Source organism: Ovis canadensis, chromosome 9, assembly GCF_042477335.2.
Source record: "Ovis canadensis isolate MfBH-ARS-UI-01 breed Bighorn chromosome 9, ARS-UI_OviCan_v2, whole genome shotgun sequence".
Lineage (NCBI taxonomy): Eukaryota > Metazoa > Chordata > Mammalia > Artiodactyla > Bovidae > Ovis > Ovis canadensis.
In genome coordinates, this window is record NC_091253.1 from 87,010,512 (window position 1) to 87,024,522 (window position 14,011).

The 14,011-nt window shown below is 42.5% G+C and overlaps 1 protein-coding gene across 5 annotated transcripts in view; it reads left to right on the plus strand.

Annotated features, from left to right (window-relative positions):
• Nucleotides 1–1,548: 1,548 nt before the first annotated feature.
• The window catches only part of RNF19A (ring finger protein 19A, RBR E3 ubiquitin protein ligase), a 57,847-nt gene continuing 45,384 nt past the window's right edge, over nucleotides 1,549–14,011 (plus strand). For 4 of the 5 annotated variants that reach the window (XR_011259055.1, XM_069600494.1, XM_069600495.1 and 1 more), the window contains exon 1: nucleotides 1,549–2,366. The gene's annotated coding sequence lies outside the window, so the exon portion shown is untranslated. The remainder of the gene's footprint in view (nucleotides 2,367–14,011) is intronic. The other variant, XM_069600496.1, reaches the window with a different exon arrangement.

The following is a 14,011-nucleotide window of genomic DNA, read 5'->3' on the forward strand; positions in this document are numbered from 1 at the left end:
AATGCAGGAAAAGGCATCTCCGGAAGCTGTGACAATTAGAACACAAGACCATTCCCACTCTGCAGAGCCTCTCTACTCAAAACTCCCTTCCAAGCCAATGCCCCATCTGTTCTGCAATGTTGCTCAACATGTTGACATAATTACAAGAAGAATTATATAATGTGTGGGTACCATTCTGGCAGGGACAGAGTAAAAGGACAAAGTAGGTGATTAAATGGTTAATCCCACTTAGGGGACTATAAGTAGAAAAAATATGGGAAACCCTTGTAAGTTAATGATTACTCAAGAAAGCAGGTTTGCTGAACCACAAAACCAAGCAGGCTTGCCTAGCAACAAAACCATGCAGCAGAAACACTAGACAGACGTCCAAAAAACAAAACAATGGTGGCATGAGAGCCACATACTGCCTAGCGAGCACAGTAAGTTAATGATCCCCAGGTCATGTTCTCTATACACATCAAAACAGTAATTAGTGCACCTAGCTTGACCATGCAGGGATAAGAAAACTCTCCTGAATAACGAGGAGGAGTTGATGATGATGGAAGCACAGCATCCACTCAGGAAAGACAAAGAAGCTCTTCTCCTCCTCCCCAGTTTTTCTTTGATTATGAAAAGTAGCCCAGTAAGTTCTCAGGGCACAGCATTTCTCATCTGCCACTTCTAAACCTCATTGGTTTTCTACGCTAATAAATCATTTGTCTATCACTTTGCCTCTCAATTCTTTTCTGCGCTGAGACATAAGAACTATATAGCACCAGAGCTCTTCCGAGCCCCTGAAAGACACCGCGGTTTCAATTCTATAAATCCATTTAACTTACTATTCTTGTGCTACCTATAGGCTTAAACTATTCCACTTAATAAATTGCTGGCAGCCTTCAAATAGCACTGAAAGGAATATATAACAGCTTTAAAACATTGGATAAATGAAAACGAACATATCCATGATTACTTCAAGATTTGTGGTCAAAGATACTTAGACCTAAACTGCCTAGATTGCTTAGTTTTGTAATTGGTAAACATTTACTGGGTTACCAAAGATACCAAGTACGCTCTGAAAGACGACTGCTCCTTTGTGTCTAATCGGGCACACTAAAACAAAGATTGATAGGGTGATATATTTAGTTAAGTAACAGATGGCAAAAAGACACACTGTCCAGCATGTATCACATCCCTATTCTCAGTATTCCAAAGGGTGACTGAATCTTGAAATCAGCTAGGAAGGAAAGGCCTGAATGTTTATTCAGCTAAGAACTGATAACCAGTCATGTGGAGGTTAAAAAATTCAAAGCGGGTATGACTAGCTTTTAGGACGGGATGGACAGAAAAAGTGGATTAAAGTCATTTAGAAGGTATCAAATAGGACTGAAATGTGAATTCTGAATACTTAAGCGACTTCGTGATTACAAAGAGGTGGGGAAAAAAAAAAAGAGGTAAGTGGTATGTATATATTCTCCGAACCCTCACACAGGGTGTTAAATTGTGGCTAAGAAGCGCTGCTTTTAGCAGTGCCCGCGCTCTATTAAAAGAAGGTGAGAGGGGGAACTCTGAGAGGACGTTTCCTCCAGCAGAGCGAAGCAGCTCGCTGCAGCACCCCCTCCCTGCTCTCCCTGGGATTTGCCACTCTAGCAGGTGAACCGCGAGAAAACAAAAGGACTGAATAACGGCGTGCGGAACGCCGAAAGCCGGGAGGTCCCCAAGTCCATCACCTCCCTACACCTCGAGAGCGGCTTTTACGCAAGCCCCCAACCCACCCCCCGACACCGGTCCTGAGACACCTGCCCCACAGCCCGGGAGAAGTCCTACGGGCTGAGGGGCAGGAAGGGCCGCTGACGGCCTCGGGCGGAGGTCAACCAGGAGGTGGCGGGAGCGCCACACTCCCGACCACCCGAGCCGCAGGCGGGACGCTCGCGTGAGGGTAACCGGGCGAACGTGCGAGAGCGAACGCCCGCGAGCGAACGCCCGCGTCCCCGTGCGTCCAGCGACGGGCCGGGGTGGGCGTGACGCCATGACGCAAGGCACGCGGGCGGCGCTCCGGGGCGGGGCGAGGCGCGGCTGGGCGGGGAGGGGGCGGGAGGAAGGAGTGGGAGGAGGGGGCGGAGACAGCGGGGGCTGAGGGAAGCGGGGCCGGGGGGAGAGAATGGCAGTTGCGGCGCTGATTCCCGGGAACCGCCGTCAAGACAGAACTGCGGAGGAGGAGTTCGGGAAAGCGGCCGTCGGGACCCCTCCTCTGCGTTCCTCCCGCCCCAGCTGAGAGGCGCCTGGGCGGCTCTGAGGAACCCTCCTCCGTGTTGCCTCTGGCCGCCGCCGCCGCCGCCGGGAGATGGGCCTGCTCGCCCGCAGCCCTGAGCCCTGCCGAGGAGTTGAAGGTACGGGCGGGTCCGGGGTGGGGTGAGGGGGGGAAGGCTGCACCCGGGAGCCGGAGGGCAGGGGCGCGGCTCCCGTTTCCGACGCGGGACTCTGCGGCCGCTCCCTGGGACGGAAATGGACTCGGAAATCCCACGGGAGAGGCGCCCCTTCTCGCGCTTTGCGCGGCGGGGCCCGGGCGGCGCCGGGGCGGGGGGGGGTTGGTGAGGGCTGGTTGGGGGTCAGGCCTCACGCTGGATCCGCGCGTCCCCCCGGCTCGGCCCCGGCGCTGGCGGCCGCGCGGGCGGGAGGCGAGGCTTGGGATCCGCCCCGCAAGCCCTGTCCTCTTGGCCCTGGCAGTCTGGGGCGACGGCGGCCGACCCGGCGGTGTTGTGACGGGGGTGGAGGCGGCGCTCCCCTCCAGCACTTCCCCGGCCCCCCGGAGCAGGCGACGCGGAGGGCAGCAGCGGCGGGGAGGCGGGGGCGGGGGCGGAGCGCATTCCTGATGGGTGAAATCGGCTTTAACGGGACCGATTTCCGGGCCTCACTGCAAAATTCGGAGCCGGGGCCAACGCCCCCCACCCCACCCCCACCCCCCACACCCGGTGCAGCCGGGGGCCCCCCGGGGAAAAGAGAGAGGCATGCCCCGGGGAACGTTCATCCGGGGGACGGCCACCCCCTGCAAAAGCAGAAATTAAACCGACGAAAACTGGTGTGGCCTTGGGATAAAGTATATCTTACGAGGGTGTCTTCCAGGATTGTCTTCTTCATGCTAAACCTTGAGAGACTTCTCTGTCTTCATCCAGCAAGTAATGCCACTGTTTTTAATTTCCAGTTTTTCCTATCATTTTTATTCCCCTCTGTCGTTCCCCACCCCCTTTCATTAATAGGAAGGAAAGTAAGTTTAGGGTTCATTAACCTCGAGACAAGGGCAGTAAATAAAAGAGGGAAAAGAATGGCTATATATGGGAGGAAAAAAGATCTTATTTTTTTTTCCCCATTAGCTCTTGAAGATAGAAATATATGAACGATGCTTTATTCTGGTTAATATTTACTATTCAAAATGTTGCTGAAAGTCCTGTTGGGTGGACGTTAGAAAGGACAGCGTTTAAATGCTGCTGCAATTTTCAAACCCAGGTGTTGGCTGCAAATGCTCGTGTTAAATGTTAGTAAACAGTGGAGGAATAAAGCAATTCTTTCCTCTGATCGGTTGCTTTAAAATGTTCCTGATTTTTCCTTTCCATTCCTTTTTTTGGGGGTTGGGGGTGGGGTAAGAACATGACTGTTTTTATTTATACATATGTATTTTTTTATTTTAACTGAATTCCTTGACCCATTTTGTTATGTGAAGTCTGATGGTATGCCCGTTTCATTTTCAGTTTTGCATTAACCATCTTAATAAGCATCTTTCCACTTCGGTTTATAAGTCAAGCCATTTTTACCGTATTTGCCAGTTTATGCTTCCTTAACACCCAGCTGTCAGAACTGAATCAAAATGTAAATATTTCTATTTAGAAAATGGCGATGATCTATTGTTAACACTTCTTTTCAGATGTTCGTTGTCTGCTACTTACAATTCCATAGTAAAGATTTTTAGAGTCTTGGGACTTAATAAATGAACCAGATTATGCAACAGCAATAACAACAACAACAAAACCCCTATTTGTTAGCTTTATTCCTCTTTTTATTATCGTATACAGTGTAACTGAAATTTAAATTTCATATATCCTCAGGAACTGTTTTAATATCTTAACAAAGGGTCTTTCTGAGGAAAAATTACATTTGGCCAACTATTGTTAGTGTGTGTGCTTAGTAGCTCAGTCCTCTCGGACTGTTTGTGAGTGGCCCCATGGACTGTAGCCCACCAGGCACCTCTGTCCATGGGGATTCTCCAGGCAAGAATATGGGAGTGGGTTGGTAGTTTTTCAGTATCTGTGACTTCCAGGAGGATTCCAGTAAGGTTATATTTTAAAACTGTAAGATTATCTTAGGAGTTGAAACACAGCTCAATTTTTAGTCTTCAGATAGTAGCTATTTGAAATATTGGTGTTTCCTTTGGATGGTGCTTCACCTGATCATTAGAGTTTATATAAAGAACAGCCCAATTTTACTGTCTTTAGACCAGTATTGGAATTTTTAAAATTTTGGTGGTATTTATAGAATTTTTGGTGCCTTTTTACTAGATTAAATGAAACAATGTTTTTTTCCTACTTAATATGTGAAAGATGCTAAGTGTTTATTTATAAAGCTACTTCAGCATTTTAGTGGAAAATAAATAAATGCACATCACAAATTTGAAATAGAGGAAGTTGTAATATTTTTGTAGTTGTTGATTAAGACACGTGGGGTCGCCTCTCTTTAATGGGATCAGATTGAAAGATATTATTTGCATGGGGTTGTTAGATGGAATTAAATATAGGTAATTTGAATCAAACTTAACATTTGAAAGAATCTCTTGTATATTATGGCAGGTTCTGATTTTAAAGCACTTACACTTATCGCAGAAATTCTTTGGTTTCTCATCATCCCTGCCCACCCTTCCCCTACCCCTCCCCAGTTTGGAGGGCACTGAGGATTGAAATGTAGTTTCCTGAATTTTCCAAAGAGGAGAAGGAACAAATATTTGTGATAACATGTAAAAGTCCTTAGTCAGGTGCTAGGCAGAAAGTAAGCTGGGGATAAATTTTGTCGCATTTATATCTGAATTGCCTTCTTCCATTTCTTCTCTACTCAGGTTATAAAGGAAATCTTAGATAATTCTTATTTGTTTTTCTGATGTTTCTGACAAGTGACAATTGATTGTCAAACTCAGGTTGTTTTCCTCCTTACCTAGCTTTATGATCTTGTATTATTTAAGGCCCATATAAAAATTAGGCCATTTTGGACTGAAGCCCCCCCCCGCAAAGTTGCATTTCTAACTTTATATTTGATTGTATTTGCATTGTATATGGCAAACTAGCACTAGTAGTTTAATGATGGTCTGAAAGGACTCATGATCATATATGAAGTACTTTAAAGGTTTGGGTTTGATCTTTTTTAAAAGCAAAATGTTATTTTACTTATGGAGATCAGCTAAATTTTCCTTAGGTAATTTTTTTTTTCAGTCCAGAGTAATTATTATTTTTCTTTGGCCTTTTAGTTTTTAAGTTATGAGGTATCAGTTTGTATATATAGCGTTGTATCACCTTGAAGCAGCTATATATAACCACACCTGCACAGCTAAAACCGAGGGATAGTATTCCTTTTCTAAACACATCTATATTTCAGGTGATGGTAGATTTCAACCAAAAACATCAGTGAAATCATTTTGGGTGTTTCAAACTTGGAAACTTTGTTTCTCAATAGCTATGGTATGTTGGTAATACTTTCAGTATTAAGAAAAATTAACACTTTTTGATAAAGTAGTTTCTGCTTGCTCTTTGTAGCTGTCAATAAAACCTGAACAATTATTTTGTTTATTAGTAACATTTTCTTGAAAGTTATTAGCCTAGAAAACATTATACATTTTTGTCCTGTTGATGGTACCTAATATTTTGTTTTAAAAGTCATGTACTCAAGAAATGCTACTTGTTAATTTTTTTTAAATTTCTATATGATAGTTTTTTATGTGAAAGTCTTAGTAGGACAAAACCAAGAGTTGTTTAAGTCCTCAAATAAATTTGTGCGTTGAATTTTGACACAAAATCCTCAGAAATCAGCCTGATTTGTTGAAGCTGAAAGAAAACTTTAAAACTTGGTCTTCTGTCCAAAAATCTGAACTCAGCCTCTTAAAATTATGTACACTTAACATTTTCAACCTCTGTCCTCTCTGGAGACCCGTGAATACTTACATAATAATGTAAGTAATATATCTCAAAAATAGATGACCAATACTATAAATGTACTAATGATTCATATTTTGTGATTTTTAAGTCAGGTATTGGCATTTGCTCCCCAAATGGTGTTCTGTTATTCTTATGCATTACCATAAGTGAGATAATACATACGACATGTGTAGTGAAAGGTAAGAGATAATGTAAACTCTGTCATGGCAGGGACCATTGTCTTTGTTTATTCTTTAAGTCTCAGCACTTAGCATAAGGCCTGACAGTGATAGATGTTGGATTAAATATTTGCTAACTGGATAAAGTATGTATAATGTAATTATATCATACCTATAGTAGGGCTGTCTAATGAAAATATAATGTAAGTCATAAAGATTTTCTTTTAGTCACATTAAAAAAGTAAAAAGAAACAGGTGAAATTAATTTTCGTAATATGTATTATTTCAAACAACATATACAAAATACCATCTCAGCATGTATTAATGAATGATTTTACATTGTTTTATTCATACTAAGTCTTTGCTCCACTATGTGGTTACACTAGACAGCAAAGCTCTAGGAATATTTTGTTTGAAATGTTTGTTCCTTTGCACAGAAATCCCTTGGTCTTTTTGATACTCTTTTTCTAACATGTCTTTTGAATCCAAATACAGAACCACACGTATCATTGAATTGAAATTACTGAGTTGAACTGAAAGTCAAAATACCTGACTTCTTATGTTCGTACAACTTTCTCAAAGTGACTCTGCCTCACTTTCCCTGTTTATAAAATGAGGGAGAATATGCTATCATCTATTTCATTTTATTAGTATAAATTATATCTTTGAAGGTTCCCTGGTAGCTAATTAGTAAAGAATCCTCCTGCCAATGAAAGAGATGTGAGTTCAATCCCTGGGTTGGGAAGATTCCCTGGGGAAGGTAATGGCTACCCACTCCAAAATCCAATGGACAGAGGAGCCTGGCAGGCTACAGGCCATGGGGTTGCAAAGAGCCTGACATGACTGAGCAGCGAGCATGTGTGTGCATGCACACACACATACACCATGTCTTTGAAACATTTAACTTCTCAGACAAGATTGTTAAAAAGAGATTTTTTTCATTACTAATAACTTGTCATAGCAGATCTCAGTGTAAAAACAGAAGGAAGAAGTACCCATGAGGCTACTGTATGTGGAGGTCCTGGTGACTCCCACACTGGAGTAAGTTACAGTGGATAAATCAATACAAAATGCTCTTATATTGAGTCAAGAGAGGTGACTAGGTCTACTCCAGAACAAAATATTGAACCTCTTATCTATTTAAATATTGCCTGAGCTAGTTTATCCTTCAGTTTTTATTTATATGAATAACCAACACTTCTTATAGGCATCCTTAAAATCATGAAATAAAGTCCTTTGGAAGTAGATGGTGGGAACTGATTACGTGCATATAAATGGGGAAGATAACTCTGTCATCACAGGATATGTACAGTATAGCACAATGACTCATTCTTTTATCTAAACTAGTGGTTGCAGTGGTTACCTGGTAAGCAATTATGCATAGCCAAATATAGCTAAGTCAAATACATAGCCAAACCGAATAGATATCTCCTGATAGCCATATGCTTTCATTAAAAATAATGATTTATTAAAATTATAGATGAACATCCCTTAACTTTTTGCATAAACATAACACACTTTTCTGATAATTTCTGGAATCCTGCAGTAGATTGTGTGGTAGCCCTCAAAAAGATATGTTCACATGCTAACCTTTCAAACCCATGAATGACACCTTATTTGAAAAAAGAGTCTTTGCAGATGTAATTAAGGATCTTGAGATGAGGAGATCATCCCAAGCTATCCAAGGGGTCCAAAATTCAATGACAAGTTGCCCTTAGAAGGGGAAAGCAGAGAGAAATTACAGACAGACAAAAGAGAGGGCGATAAACAGAAGAGGTGGAGATAGTTTGACCATGGTGAGAGAAATTGGAGTGATGTGGCCCCAAGCCAAGGGATGCTTGTAATCACCAGAGGCTGTAAGAGGTGAAGAACAAATTCTCTTGTGCCACCCCAAAAGGGATTATAACCCTGCTGGATTTGAGGCTTTTAGCCTCCAGATCTGTGAGAACATAAATTTCTGTTGTCTTATGTCACCCGCTTTGTGGTAATTTGTCACAGGAAACTAATATACAGTCAAAAATAAAAAGATCTGTGCTTATCTTTATTTTGTATCATTTATTGTGACTATCAGAGATTAGACAGCCCTTCCTTTGGAGTGCTAATCCATTCTTAGAAATATCAGAGGAAGTGTTTTAATACCCTCAAGTCTGAACAGGCCTAATAAATAGTTTATATTCCGTAACATACATTGTTATTGTCTCTCATGTCATTCTTCACTCCTCCTGCCAATTTGCCCCTGTTTGCTTGCTCTTGACTTTTTAAGATACAGTTTTTTATACTTAGGGGAAGGGTGAAAACATAATACTGATGGGATAGACCAACAGGTTTTGTCTTATGAAGGTGTGATTCCTTCTGCCTTCCCTGTCTTCTTTACTGGATCCTCCTGTAAACCCTGTAGCTTAAGGATGGAGTGCCACAGGGCTCAGTCCTTACCCTTCTTTATTTACTCCTTTGGCGAGTTCATCCTTACTTGTGATTTTACACACCATCCAGGTAACAACTTTTCTCAAAATTTTATCTCTAGGCCAAACTTTTTCCTGAATTCTGTGCTTGTCATTTGGGTATTTGGATGTACATTCTCCCCTAAGATTTAAAGGGAACCCCTGCTCTTAGCTTCTCCCTAAAACTTATTCTTTTCACAGCCTCTCCATTGCAGTGGACAGCAGTTTCAGCCTTCTGGTTAATCAGGTCAGAATCCACTTGGAATCCATGTCACTTCTGTCAGTTCTACTTTCAAGACATGTCCTTTTGCCCATCATCATCTCTCTCCTAGGGTACTGCAGCCGCCTTTAAACTGTCCTCCATGTTACTATCTTTAACTCTTCTTGTTCTGTTCTTCTGCTTTATTGACGATGCCAAAGCCTTTGACTGTGTGAATCACAATAAACTGTGGAAAATTCTCAAAGAGAAATACCAGAATACCTGACCTGCCTCTTGAGAAACCTGTATGCAGGTCAGAAAGCAACAGTTAGAACTGGACATGGAACAACAGACTGGTTCCAAATAGGAAAAGGCGTATGTCAAGGCTGTATATCGTCACCCTGCTTATTTAACTTATATGCAGAGTACATCATGAGAAATGCTGGGCAAAGGAAGCACAAGCTGGATAGCAATAACCTCAGATATGCAGATGACACCGCCCTTATGGCAGAAAGTGAAGAAAACTAAAGAGCCTCTTGATGAAAGTGAAAGAGGAGCGTGAAAAAGCTGGCTTAAAGCTCAACATTCAGAAAACTAAAATCATGGCATCCAGTCCCATCACTTCATGGCAAATAGATGGGGAAACAGTGGAAACAGTGACAGACTTTATTTTTGGGGGCTCCAAAATCACTGCAGATGGTGATTGCAGCCATGAAATTAAAAGACGCTTCCTCCTTGGAAGAAAAGTTATTACCAACCTAGTTCAGTTCAGTCGCTCAGTCATGTCTGACTCTTTGCGACCTCATGAATCACAGCATGCCAGGCCTCCATGTCCATCACCATCTCCCAGAGTTCACCCAAACTCATGTGCATCGAGTCAGTGATGCCATCCAGGCATCTCATCCTCTGTTGTCCCCTTCTCCTCCTGCCCCCAATCCCTCCCAGCATCAGGGTCTTTTCCAATGAGTCAACTCTTTGCGTGAGGTGGCCGAAGTATTGGCGTTTCAGCCTCAGCATCAGTCCATGGGTCACAGAACACGCAGAACTGGTCTCCTTTAGGATGGACTGGTTGGATCTCCTTGCAGACCAACCTAGATAGCATATTAAAAAGCAGAGACATTACTTTGCCAAGGTCCATCTAGTCAAGGCTATGGTTTTTCCAATAGTCATATATGGATGTGAGAGTTGGACTATAAAGAAAGCTGAGGGCCAAAGAATTGATGCTTTTGAACTGTGGTGTTGGAGAAGACTCTTGAAAGTCCCTGGGACTGCAAGGAGATCCAACCAGTGTATCCTTTTTTTTTTTTTTTTTGGTCTCATGAGACCCCTCTTTATTTTTTTATTTTTTATTTTTTTAGTTTTTTATTTTTTTAATTTTAAAATCTTTAATTCTTACATGCGTTCCCAAACATGAACCCCCCTCCCACCTCCCTCCCCATAACATCTCTATGGGTCATCCCCATGCACCAGCCCCAAGCATGCTGTATCCTGTGTCAGACATAGACTGGCGATTCAATTCTTACATGATAGTGTACATGTTAGAATGCCATTCTCCCAAATCATCCCACCCTCTCCCTCTCCCTCTGAGTCCAAAAGTCCGTTATACACATCTGTGTCTTTTTTCCTGTCTTGCATACAGGGTCGTCATTGCCATCTTCCTAAATTCCATATATATGTGTTAGTGTACTGTATTGGTGTTTTTCTTTCTGGCTTACTTCACTCTGTATAATCGGCTCCAGTTTCATCCATCTCATCAGAACTGATTCAAATGAATTCTTTTTAATGGCTGAGTAATACTCCATTGTGTATATGTACCACAGCTTTCTTATCCATTCATCTGCTGATGGACATCTAGGTTGTTTCCATGTCCTGGCTATTATAAACAGTGCTGCGATGAACATTGGGGTACATGTGTCTCTTTCCATTCTCAACCAGTGTATCCTAAAGGAAATCAGTCCTGAATGTTCATTCGGAGCACTGATGTTGAAGCTGAAACTCCGATACTTTGTCCATCTGATGCGAAGAGCTGACTCATTTGAAAAGACCCCGATGGCTGGGAAAGATTGAAGGCATGCGGAGAAGGGGACGACAGAGGATGAGATGGTTGGATGGCATCACCAACTCGATGCACATGTGTTTGAGTAAACCCAGGGAGTTGGTGATGGACAGGGAGGCCTGGCATGCTGCAGTCCATGGGGTCGCAAAGAGTCAGACATGACTGAGGGACTGAACTGAACTGAATTCTATTCTTAACACTAGAATTATCCTTTTAAATGACTAATATCCAGATTCTAAACTATATTGTTTAGAAGCCCCTTAAGCCTGCTAAGTTTTCCCATCTCGCTTAGAAATAAAAGTCAGTTCTTAAAGTGGTCTGTGAAGCCCTACACAAGCTGAGCTGATAACATTCTGACCTGTCTCATATATTCCTTTCTCATTTCCCTTAGACCTCATTCTGGCCTCTGGGCTATTCCTTGAACAGATCAGGCACATTCAACCTTAAGTCTTTGCAGTGGCTGTTGCCCTTCCCTTGGATGCTCTTTTGCTAGATTTCCTCATGGCTGCTCCTGCTGTTAAGTCGCTTCAGTTGTGCCCAACTCTGTGCAACCCATGGACTGCATGCAGCCCACCAGGCTCCCCGGTCCCTGGGATTCTCCAGGCAAGAACAATGGAGTGGGTTGCCATTGCCTTCTCCAATGCATGAAAGTGAAAAGTGAAAGTGAAGTCGCCCAGTCGAGTCTGACTCTTTGCGACCCATGGACTGCATGCAGCCCACCAGGTTCCTCCACCCTGGGATTTTCCGGCAAGGGTACTGGAGTGGGTGCCATGGCCTTCTCCGTCCTCATGGCTAACTCCCCTCAAGTCTTTAAGTGTCATCTTCTCAGTTAGTTCTCATCACCCTTAAAAAAATTGTTGTGGGGCACTTCCCAGGTGGTCCAGTGGTTAAGAATCTGCCTGCCAGTGCAGGGGACACAGGTTTGATCTCTGCTCCAGGAAGATCCTGCGTGCCTCAGGGCAAACCCATGTGCCACAGCTCCTGAGCCCACACTTCACAACTAGAGAAGCCACTGCAATGAGAAGCCTGTGCACTGCAGTTAGAGAGTAGCTCCTGCTTATTGCAACTAGAGAAAGCCCAAATGCAGCAACGGGATTTCAGCACAGCCAAAAGTAAACAATCTTTAAAAATTGTGATCTGCACCACTCTTACATACTCTCTCGATTACCTTGACTCTGCTTAATTTTTCCCCCACATTTTCTAGCAAAGAATGACAGTAAAATATTTAGGTGACATGTTTAGAAACTGTTAACTTCTATATAAAAGTATGAAATAATTTTTAGTAGTTTATCTATAATTGCTGATCTAGGATGATTTGTGGACATGAGATGGGAGTTGGGCCTCAAAGAGTAGTAGGAGTTTAAATAAGCAGAGCAGTGCGGCATGGGTGTGTGTGTTGAGTTGTGCCTAATTCTTTGCTGACCCCATGGACTGTAGCCCACCAAGCTCCTTTGCCCATGGAATTTTCTGGGCAAGAAAATCCCTTGGGTTGCCATTTCCTACGCCAGGAGATCTTCCCGACCCAGGAATTGAACCTGCATCTCTTGCATCGGCAGGAGGCAGGGGGCTTCTTTACCACTGTGGCGCCTAAGAAGCAGAGCAAATAAGGCAGAAGAGCGTATTCAGGCAGAGACAAAAGACATAGGAAGTGTCAATGGAGGTGAAACTGTGTTTTATTAATATATTTAACAAGTAGACCAGTCAGCTGGAGTGTGTTTTTATGTCAGAAAATGGTAAGAGACTGAGGTAAGATTGTGGAAGACTTTGAATTCCATGCAAAGTTTAAAATTCATTTACCTATGGGAAGCAAATGGATGTTTGTAAGCAGAACTTAACAAAAGGCCAACGTGATCAGTCAGAAACGAGGTGATTAATGAAGTCTTGTTCAAGGAAGTAAAATAGTAGAAAGAGGACCAAGAGTTTGTTCTGGCACATTAGCTGTATGGATAAATCAAGTAATCGCTAGACCAGCACTGTATAATAGAACTTTCTGCAATGATAGAAATATTCTAGACCTGCATTGTCCAGTATGGTAGCCAGTGGCCATATATAGCTATGCATTCATGCTAAGTCGCTTCAGTCATGTCCAACTCTCTGTAACCCTGTGGATGGCAGCTGGCCAAGCTCCTCTGTCTGTGGGATTCTCCAGGAAGGAATACAGGAGTGGGTTGCCGTGCCCTCCTTCTGGGGATCTTTCCAACCCAGGGACTGAACCCGCATCTCTCATGTCTCTGGTAGGCGAGTTCTTTACCAGTAGCACAACCTTGGAAGGGCATGTATGGCTATAGAGCATTTGAAATGTGACTAGTTTCGCTGAGGAACTGGAGTTTAGGTTTTTTTTTTAAATTAATTTGAACTTAAATAGCCTCATATGGCTAGTGATGATGTGTTCAACTGAGTAACTCTAGACTACAGTTTTCTCTTATAAAGTTTAACATTAGATTGGAACATTAGTGTCACTAGAAGTATAGGTTCCACAATCAGATGAGGTTGTTCTGAGGAACTCACGTGCGTATCTAGCAGCTTCACCTGTGTATGACTAGTATTTGTGGAATAGTTCCAGTTTGTAGCCTTTTCATTTTTTGAATCTCCATGACTTATTTGAGATTCCCTCTGTCTCTTGATTGCTGATTTTTAAATTGGGGTTTGTTGATGTTTCCTATAGCAAAATATTTATAGTAAAAATATCTAATATGTCTAATTAAATACTGTGTTGTATAATTACAGTTAAACCCATTTTGTTTCTTTTGAATTCTTAATGAGAAAGCCATAACGATGATAAACCTTTGTGATTGTTTACCTGTTGTGTAATTCTTACCTAGATTCTCCTGCTTTCTTTGAAAATAGTCCCTTAGTTGTTTTCTTCTCCTATAAAATTAATAAATATTTCATTTGTATCTCAGTTCTGACTTTATTTTGGGGGGACATATTTAGAGGGAAGCTCTATAAATGCAGTGTATCTGGAGCAAAATAGACACATTTTGCTTATC